General features: G+C 34.7%; 1 pseudogene; it reads right to left on the bottom strand.

Annotated features, from left to right (window-relative positions):
• Positions 1–3533: 3533 nt before the first annotated feature.
• On the bottom strand, positions 3534–6313 carry LOC132270296 (cytochrome P450 704C1-like; annotated as a pseudogene).
• Positions 6314–11159: the final 4846 nt, after the last annotated feature.

The raw sequence follows: 11159 nt of genomic DNA, 5'->3' as shown, positions 1-11159 counted from the left end.
ATTGGAGATGAACAAGCCGAGGTTCTATTTGTAAGAGGCAAAGGTGAGACAAAGGGTTCTGCTGGTAGGGGCAAATCTAGATCTCATAAAAATGTGGAATGTTACTACTGTCACGAGATAGGGCACATTATTAAGCATTGTCCCAAACTAAAGGCAAAGAATGGGAATGGCAAAGAAAAGGTTCAAGAAACAGCTTCTGTGGTAACTGCTACAACAAGTGATTCGGAAAGTGATCAATATGTTCTCATGACAACCTCATGTTTAGGTATGTTATTTAATGACAGTTGGATTCTTGATTCTGGTTGCTCTGTTCATATGTGTCCCAGTAGGGATTCTTTCTCTTCCTATAAAGAGGTGAAAGGTGGTTTGATTTTGACGACGGACAGGAAAGCTTTCAAAATTTTAGGAATTGGAACAATCAAGATCAAGACGCATAATGGGTTGGTGAGAACATTGCTAGATGTGCGACATGTACCGGATCTGAAGATGAATCTTATTTCAGTGGGTGTGTTAGACTCCAAAGGTTATAAGGTTGTAACAGAGGGTGGAGCAATGATGGTCGTGATGGATTCTCTTGTAGTGTTATAGGGCACCAAGGTAAAAAATTTGTATCTTCTCCAAGGGAATACAGTAACAGGTGGAGCTTCTATAGGGTCTTTTACAGCTAGCTCTTGGCAAAAGAAGAGTTTGAAAGAGGAGTTATGATCCTAGTTCTCAAAAGGGTTGTGAGGGGACTACACAACATGGTGGGAGAACGAAATCCGTTTTCCGATGGCAACCGAAATTACAGCAGTCCTTACAGGGAGGCAGACCCATGAGGACAGGTGTGATATTGACTTGCAATAATCTTGGTGGCAATGAGATAGTCTATTTAAGTGCCATTAAGATGCGTGGGAGGTAAGTAGTTGGTCACAACAAAGATGTGTGGGAGGCAAGTAGTTGGTCACAACAAAGATGTGTGGGAGGCAAGTAGTTGGTCACAACAGAGATGCGAGGAAAAGTCAAGGACGTCCTATTCTCTACAAAGGTGAGAATATGACTTTTCGTTACTAGCCGATAGTTTGTGGGCGGTTGGAGAAGGTTGCTGAAGGAGATGTCCAACTTGGAATTTCTGAGGTTACTGAAGGTAAGCATTTAGAGTTTGACAAGAATACTGGAGGTATACTTGTGGCTGCGCAAGGCATGCATGGGTTGAAGAATGAGAGCCCGAGGGTTAAGTTTGAGGATGACTCAAATTTAACTAAAATTCTTAATTAATTTGTCTTGTGGAGAAGACAATTTGTTTTGCAGAGATACAATGGTTCATTTGAATTTTCGCCAAGGTGGAGATTTGTTGAACATGTGGCTCAATTTGAGGCTTGCATCACCTATGACATCATCTTCTTGGCCTCCAAGTATATGTGTTCATCAAGCTTTTTTCTTGGCCTCCAAGAATGTGTGCCTAGCAAGTCTTTTGAGTGGTCACCAAGTAGTCTCATTCTGGTGTCTCATTTTGGCTATAAATAGCCTTGCCCTCCATGGTGTTGAAGCATCCCAAATCAATTGAGTGAGTTTGTAATATCAGTTAGTGGGTGAGAGAGTTTGGGTGTAATTGGGTTTTGGGTGTGAGCCACTTTGCCTTGTATCTCTTTATTTCCATAGTGAAATATTATTTTGTCTTCTCCCCGTGGATGTAGGCATAGCCGAACCATATAAATTCTTGTCTCGTTTGTGTGTGTGCGCTTTATTTATTTTCTTGTCATTAATTTTCTCTCTTGTTCTAAAAACTCTTATTCGATCTTTTTTTTTTTCATAACAAGACATTTCAATGATGGGTCTTTCTTATCTTGTGACATGTGATGTGCTATGATTGGTGAGAAAATTTCCTTCCAAACACACACGTGAATTGATCAATGAACATTAAAATGCACCACATGTATGTAAAAACATTAAACCACGTATTCTATTAAGATAAAATGTCTATTACAATCCATATAATTGCTATGTTGGGCATACAAATCTCAACATGATTTTACCATGAAACAATAGAACTTTACTTGCACACAATTGAAAGGATAATCCAACAGCATGTTGTTTTATTTTCTAGACAAAAACTATAGGCATCTAGAGGACTTGTTTGCCCCATCTGTGGGAGGCACAGAGATGGAGACCCCCATCAATGTTCAGAGTAAGCATAGTCTTGTAATTAACAGGTCCCTGTTCATCACTTAGCTTGAAGATGAAGTCACCTATTAACATGGCCGAGAAAATCTTCATCTCCCTGTAAGCAAACTCTTTTCCAAGACAAATTCTCGGGCCCGCCTGCATAACAACAATTATTCAATTAGCATTCTCATGGCCAAGTCGAGAATTTATACTTCAATGGGAATAACTTTAAGAATAGAGTAATACTCCATTTGTCTAAAAAAAAAAATTGTTCCCTTTTGAAGTGTGACTCACATCACAATTCTTAAAAAAGGATATAAATTTTTGGGACAGAGGGAGTATATTTTAAATCCAATCAACGAAGCCAAATACATGCATGCAGGGCTTAAAAATAATTTGATAAATAAATTGAACCAAAAAAATAAATGCAATAATGAAAGTATAAATTGATCATGATTGGAGAAAAGGTAAGAGGTGAGGCTTTCTTTCGAATTTGGAGTTAATAAAAAAAAAAAAAAAAAAAGATTATTATTGGGTCTCTTTTGAGAATTTTGTAGGTTTATAGTGGAGTCACTTTAGGCAATTTTATACTCCCTCGGTTTCAAAATGTCCACATTTATATTTTTTTTCGCGCCAAAATAAGTGTTACAGTTGAAAAATCAATAAACTATTTTTTGTAATATTATAAAATTTAACCTTATGGCATTGAACCTATAAAAAGTGAACCATCTAAACTCACTAGGGATAAATTTGATAATTCATTCACTATTAATACAATATAAATAAATAAAAAGTATTCTCTTAAAAAGTTATATTTTAAAAAAGGATACTTGTTATGGGATGGAGGGAGTAATTCCTAAGACTTTTATATATAAAATCAAATTAATAAAAGAAGTTCCACGATGGCAGTTGTCCTCACTAGACCCCACGTGGCTCTACCACTTAGCATTCTCTTATGGAGTTTCTGATTAAATTTTGCCATGTTTGAAAAGTGTTTTTATTTGTTGTATTCTTGATTAGATGCCCAAGATTTTGGCTTCAAATTGTCAAAAAAATAAATGTGCAACATGTTTTAATATGTTTTTCCTGATTGTTTTTTAAGAGTTCAACTTGAATTTTGCTCGGTTTGGGTGATACTCGGTGATTAAAAATATACCCTACATTACCTGAAAGGCAGTGAGCTTAAAAGGGCTTTCTTGCTGGAAAACACCGTCTTTATTGAGCCATCTCTCTGGCCGGAATTCCTCTGCATCATCACCCCATAAATATTTCATCCTGCCCATGCAATAAGGTTGGTATGTTATCATATCCCCTTTCCTCACACTGAATCCATCCGGAAATGTATCGTCCGAAAAACAAACCTTAGCATCCTGTGACAGCATTGCAAATACAATAGTACATAATTGTGATGAATGTGTTATTATGCAGCGTGTGTGTGCCAGGTATGTTGAAATTCATGCAAGCATTTTGAATAATGATAAGTAGTCGGAAAGTTGGGATGTATCCTAGTTCTATGTGAGTGGTGGATGACATCATCATAACGTCATCTCTTACTCACATAATTTTAGTCAGATGTGTCTGACTCTCCGACTCTGTATCATTACTCATGCATTTAGGTTTTATGATTGGTTACCACAGGAACTGCAGGATAGAGTCTGAGTGTCTCAGTCAATGTTGCATGGAGATAGTGCATCTTCTTGACAGCATCTTCAGTGATACCATTTGCAAACTCTTCAAAACTTGAATTTTGAATGTCCATTTGTATTGCCTCTTTAACTTCTTGAGCAATTTTTTCTTGAATGAGTGGATACTTGCATATCATGTAAAAGAATCAGGAAAGAGCAACAGCTGTTGTGTCCTTTCCAGCAATTATGAAACTGAGGATGAAGTCCTTTAAATACTTTGGATCAGTCTCATTTGCCTCCAGAAGCCTTGACACATGGTCCACCTTTTTCATCTGCCATTCATGTTTATCCAATACATATGTTAATTTTGTTGGATGACAAGTAAAAATGATAATTAAATAAAAATTCAGCCACACAGATTTGCCCCGCCCGGACATATTTGGACGGTTTTGGGATGGTTTAATTAGGAATATGATGAAGGGTTAAAACCCGGCACGCTTGTGGCTATCCTATCAAATTGTTTGCACTCAATAGGAGTTGAATCTCAAAAGTCAGACGTGATACTTCGTGAAGCACCACGACCAAATAACCTACTCATTTGAGCAAACCCCTTAAAGTTATCTCCCCCCATTTATATTGCATAACTACTTAAATACTGACATATAATATTAAAGTACCCTTTCATAAACTATAACACCAGAATCATAATATCTTGTGGCTTTTAACGTTTCATAAACTCATATCTTTTCTAATATTTTTAAAAATAAAAAAATTTTGTTAAATGGGGCAGGGTGGGGGATTTTCGAAGGGGCCAAGGACTGGGATATTTTGACAAGCATTTAGTTAAGGACAAAGATGGGAAAGGAGGGCCCTGTTCCAAATCGGTTCCGTTACCATCCTAATATGAAAGAGGTCAAGTTTTTAGGACTCACCGATGAATCGTGTCTAAACCCTTGACCTTGTTCGGTCTTGCTTCTGATAAATTTATATACAAATCTGTCAATCACTTTGATACTCTCTCTCATTTTCGCTTCTGATCCGATGTTCAAGAATCGCTTGATTCTCCAAAATACGTCGACATATCTGTACACGGTTATGGCACTTGCTTCATCAAAAGCTTTGGAGAACAGGGCACCTTCTTCATTTGTTCCACACATACTGTAGTTCTGCCCCGAGTACAACCTTGAATACTGCATCCAATGTCGATTTCATAAATATATCCTGCCAATTGAACACAATGATTAGTATATATATGTGAGTATAAGAGAGCAGTACTTAATTAAAGCCGATATAGAAAGTGAGAGAGAGAAAGGATTGGAAGATTGAGTCCGTTTTTCTTCACATAGTGAAATCTCTTGCCTGATTGTAAGCCGGAACCACGTGTGTTGTGTGGTGCATGGTTTATTTATTTTTGATGTATGAATGAGAAGGAATAGCTACACTTCCATTATATGAATATCTTACTTGGACTTCAATTGTTTGATTGGAAGTTGCAGCTTTAGACACTATCCCGGCAAGTTTTACTGTATTGTTTCTGAATACTACACTGCTAAAGTCCCTCAGCATCTTGGTGGAGAACTCATAGCTTGATATTTTCCACTGGTGTTGCCACTTTTCTCCGTCCACCGTGTGAATCCCATCGCCTAGAAGATCCATCATGATGCTATGATGGAACCATCCCTACAACAAATTTGTTTCAGCTGTCATTAACACGCACTTCACACACACATATATAACAAATATATATGTAATACACCCACTCATACACACGTGGGTGGAAAATATCCCAACAATATATAAATTCCATTGTTCAGGTTCATACACTTCTAAAACCAAATTTTAAAGTTCAAATCAGATTCTATACTGCTGAGGTAGAAAAAAAATTGCACAAGAGGTGGAAATTGGTTCAAGTTGTGATTTTTTGTTGAATTACTCAAAACCCATATGCAATCTTGAATTTCAGAACAAAAAATTGAAAATAAAAGGTAAAATCAAGCACTCAAACTTGAAAAAAAGCTTGGGTTGGACTGGGTGTCCAAATATTCGAAGTCTTCCTTTCTTTTCTCACTATTTCTTGACAGCCAAACACAGAACTATTAGATTCGACTTCATCATGAACTGAAATACAAGATTTCATCACACTGCAATCTTTTCTAGAGCTAACTTTTTTCAAGCAATAGTGAAAATTAACTATGAACAAAGACACACACACATATATGTACTATTAGATGAGGTACTACCTTGCCATAATTTGCAAAGTTGGTTTTGAGGACATACTCAACAATTGCAGGGTCTGCAGTGCAAATTTGGCTCCGAGAAAGATCGAGCAATCTGTAAGTCTTGTTTCTGCTTGAAAGCTCAGTCATGTAGTCATGCAGCCTCTCAAAGTGTAGCAGTTGATGGAAGACTGTGGCAACAACAGGGTAGTATCTCTTTTTCTTGCCTGAAGTTGAGAGTTGGACAACAAATTTGGTGAGACATATTACAAGGATTACAGCTAAAGCTGTTACTGTGAATGAGTTGGGATTAGAAAGGAAATCCATATATGGAAGCCCTTTTGTGAATGTGTAGTGTGATATTTTCTTCCCAATGGGCTTGAGAGATGAAGATAGTGGAGTGGGGAACAAATGTGTAATATATAGAGGAAATGTTGTGTATGATGTACCTCTTTAACAAACTTAGGGACTCAACTTCTTGAAAATGAAAATTCAATGCCTCACAAGTTTGGCTAAGAATGAAAAATAATGATATTGAGAAAAATCAAAATTTTAAACTAGAGGACAATAATTGAAAAGGAAATTGAAATTTCGATGCATACTTTTCATAAATTTGATATTAAGGATCAAATGTTTGACTAAGAATGAAGAATATTAATGATTTTGGAAAAAATCGCCTTATTTTTGTAGTCCAATTTTTGTAGTCCAGTGATGCTCATGAAAGGAAACATGGTCTTTTGATGTGTGACTTTGCCGCAACCGAGACTATTCTTTCATTGTCATTGTAGAGTCTTTAAGTTTTTTAGACTTGTACTTTCATGAATTTTAAACAAAAAGACAAGAATTGAAATGTAAATGGAAAATTCAGTTTAAACTTTCACAAGACTTGTACTTTCAAGAATTTTAAACAAAATGACAAGAATTGAAATGTAAATGAAAAATTCAGTTTAAACTTTTCATAAGACTTGTACTTTCAAGAATTTTAAACAAAAAGACAAGAATTGAAATGTAAATGAAAAATTCAGTTTAAACTTTTCATAGGTTTATTACTAGGAATGATAAGTTTGAATAAAAACGAAGATTAAAATTGCTTTATATTTGGAGCCCAGTGGTGCTCATGAAAGAAAATATCACCTTCTAGGTGGACTTTGCTGCAATACCCATATGACTATTCTTTTATTACTACTATATGGCCTCTTTGTTCGTTGGACTTGGTCATAATCTTGTAATTTATTATTATTCTCGAGTTTTAATTAAAAATTGTATTAGTATTATCCTAACACCTTATCCAAAAAAAATAAAAAATTCTAATTCAAGACTAAGAATTAAAATTTGTCTTCCCATTCCCAAGTTTGCTGGGACCAAAAAAATAAAAAATAAAAAATAAAACAGTCCATCAATTCTAATTCAAGATTTATATTCCATCGAGCATTACTTAGTGACTTAATTGGCAGAATGTCCACCCCCTCAAATGGTTATGCGGCTATGCCTGTGTTCTATTCCTCACACTCCCTAGTTTGCCGGGACAAAAAAAAAATTGAAATAAATACTTACAACTTAGTCCATCAATTTTATTTCTAGACTTATATTCCATCGAGTATTACCCAATGGCCAAGTTAGTAGAATGCCCAACTCCTCGAACGGGTACGCCCATGTTTGAGCCTTCCCATCCCTAGTTTGCGAGGACAATAAAGAAAAAAATTAATTAAAAAAAAAAAAAAAAAACCTTATGGTTCATCAATTCCAATTCAAGACTTATATTCCATCGAGTATTACCTAGTTGATAGAATGTCCAATTTCCCAAACGAATATACCTGTGTTTAAATCTTTCCACACCCTAATTTGCCAGGACAAGAAAAAAATAAAAAATCGATTTTAAAGACTTATTATTGTCCATAATGGTCCAAATCGAAATAAGAATCATTTCCATTTGAATGATATTTCCATGAAAAAAGTATGCATGTTCAGCATGTCGGACGAAACTGGGCTTAATGTAACTGAGGATCGTAGAAACAATTGCCATCGATGACTCTGACATGGACCTTGACCAGTGATTTAAAGATGAGGACATGATGAGTTTGAGGTTGACCTAACTCACAATAATAACAACAAAGGCCGGCTCAAGCCTTAAACGATTTAGACGGTCATCTAAGGTCCCAGTCAATAAAAAGGTCCCAAAATTTTAAAATTTCTTTATATTAAGTTAAAACTATAATTATTTCCTAATATTGTTAAACTTTAATAAATGTAAAAATTTAATATTAGGCCATTTATATCCTAAAATAGTTTTTTATTATTATTTTATTTTTTATCCCACTCGTTTCGATTCTATATTAGGGTCACGAATATTTATATTCTAAAATAATTTCTTTTTTCTCTTTTCTCTCCCTCATTCATTCCGATTTTATATTAAACCTCAAATATTTATGTATTAAGATAACTTCTTCTTCTTTTTTCCTTTCTCTCTTCTCCTTTGTTCCGTTGAACTCTAATTGACACATAAATTTAATATTGGGCCCCAAAAATTTATACTTTTTTTTCCCTCACTTTTTCTATTTTCATTCACGTTTCATAATAAATCCTAACCAATATAGAAATTTACACTAGCACTAAAAATATTTTTGGGTAAGTTACACCAACACTAAAATATTAAATATCTACCCATTTTTGGGTAACGTTGTTGTTTGAAAAAATGGCAAAAACATTCTATATACTTTTTATTTATTTTTTATTTTTATGTTTTATCTTCTTCTCTTCAACAAGTCTTCTCCTCCCAATCTCATTACAAGTTTACAATTGCTATGAATGCATTTTTATTCTATTGAAAAATTAGTATTGGATTTGGGTTTTCTAAATTAGGTTCAATGTTTCTTTTTCTTTAATTTTATTAACTTTTATTATTATAAATTTTATGTATATATATTTGTATATTTTGTTTTTGAGTTGTTACTAATTTTAATTGTATTGTTGAAAAAGTCACTTTTTATTTTTCGCCTAAGGTCCCAAATTAGATTGAGTCGCCCCTGATAACAACAAATATGAAATTACAATGAATGGAGAATATAAAGATTGAGATTATCAATAGTTGTAATTAGAAATAAAATAATTCATGCGGATTTAAACAAGACAAAGAGATAACCGGGAGTCAAAGAATTTTAACAACATAGAGTAACTCAATAATAATAATAATAATAATAATAATAATAATAATAATAGAAATTAGAAATGGAAAACAACCATTTATATTTTCTCAAAAAAAAAAAAAAAGGAGAAACAACAAAAATAAAATAAGTACGAAAGAATTGGTCTGAATAAGGCGTAGCAGTCCAGTATGACTTTAAGATACAACTCATGTCCGTCCTTGAGCCCTTGATCTTCACTTTGCCGAAATACGTCCAAAGAATGTACCCTAAAAGCTTAAGCTAGTTATTGGGTAGTGTTCCATACCTACCCATTTATACCCATTGATAAGTGCTCAAATGTGACGCATTTTAGTACCTAAGTTAGGGTATTTTAGTCCATTTATCTATCTTACTTTTATGTTTTAGTACTTATTTGTATTTTTGCCTATTTCTGGTCAACAAAGTTCAAACAGCCAAATAACAGTCATTTAGCTCAATTTTGGAGCTAAGGAGCAAAGTTGGAAAGAAGTCAAGAAAACTGCACCAGAGGAGCTTCGATCTCGAAGAGAATCCCGATCGATCGAAGATGTCTACAATCGATTGAAATAAGACAGTGCCAGCTCAGCATTATGGATAATGCCTAGAAGATATTTTTGATGACACGTCAGTTTCGATCGATCAAAGCTAAGTGTTCGATCGATCGAACTGGCTGCTGGCAGTGAGCTGTTTAATTCCCGAGTGCACCAGACTCTACCTAACTTGTGTAGCTGCGAATTTCCTCCAATCATAGGCTGTATTTCTGACTTGGTGCCTACTCAAAGAGGCTTGTAATAGATTAATTGAACCAATTCTTGTATCATTGATAGAATAAATATTTTACTAATTATAGAAATAGTTTCTCTCTCTAGAACTAGAGTTTTGGGAAGAAAGTAAGGATGAAGATGATGATGCCAACCTCCAAGCTAGCCCTTGAGGGTTCCATGACCACTACAATGAGTGGCTAAATCCTTTTCTTGGGGCTAGAGATAGCCCCTAAGCTTGCTTCCTAAACCTAGCTTTTGTGTATTTTAATGAATTTTAGTTGTAATGATGTCTTGACCATGAATAAATATAGATCTTGTAATTTTTACTTGATTTGTATGGATTAATGCTTTCAATTGGTCATTTAGTTCTATCCATATGTCTATGTGTGCTAGAAAGAATGTTCATGTATTTTTCTCTAGCTTTAATGAAATTGATGCATGTCTGATGAGCGCTGAAAAGTGCGTATTTAAACCCCTTAAGCTTAGGCATTCAAGTACATTTATCTATCTTACTTTACCGTTTTAGATTGATTTCGTATTATTTTCATTTTCAGGCACTTATCCCAAAAATAAGTTAACTCAGCCAAATAAGAGTAGAAATGAAGCAATTCTGGGACAAATCAAATAAATGAGCCAAGTGGAAGCAAAAGGAAGAAAAAGGTGGAAATCAACATCTTCGATCGATCTCAGATTAAAGTTCGGTCAATCCAATATGATCGATCTCAGCACTTCAAGATGGATCAGAGCCATAATGACATTTTTAGAGATCTCAAAAGTTCAATCGATCCAACATCATTCTTCGATTGATCGAACTGCCTTGTCATTATCCAAATGATTGATCTTATCTAGTTGTACCACCCTACCAACCACTTTTGTCCTTTTCCCAAAAATATCTTCAAAATATCTTAGATTTGTCTTTATCCAAAAAGCGCCACTATTGAAGATCAATCCAGCCTAAGTTCGATAGATCTTAGCCATATTCGATCGATCTAAGTCCAAGATTCGATCGATCGAACTTCCTCCAGTACTAAAAAGTTAAATCTCCAGCTCACAAAAAGTTATCCTTTATCCAATCAATGGGGAATATTTTATGCACGACCCCAGCTCATTTTGTGTGTCATTTGACCTACCTATATAAAGATAAGGATTACCTTTTACATTATAACACAATATATCACCTCATATCATATCATATCATCTTATACCTTGTAAGAACTCTTGGAGAGCAAGCTTAGAGAAGGAGGAGGC

Source organism: Cornus florida, unplaced genomic scaffold, assembly GCF_030987335.1.
Source record: "Cornus florida cultivar Cherokee Brave unplaced genomic scaffold, ASM3098733v1 CherokeeBrave_3.0.0_Hap2_Chr08, whole genome shotgun sequence".
Taxonomy (NCBI): domain Eukaryota; kingdom Viridiplantae; phylum Streptophyta; class Magnoliopsida; order Cornales; family Cornaceae; genus Cornus; species Cornus florida.
This window is presented reverse-complemented; position numbering and strand designations above follow the sequence as displayed.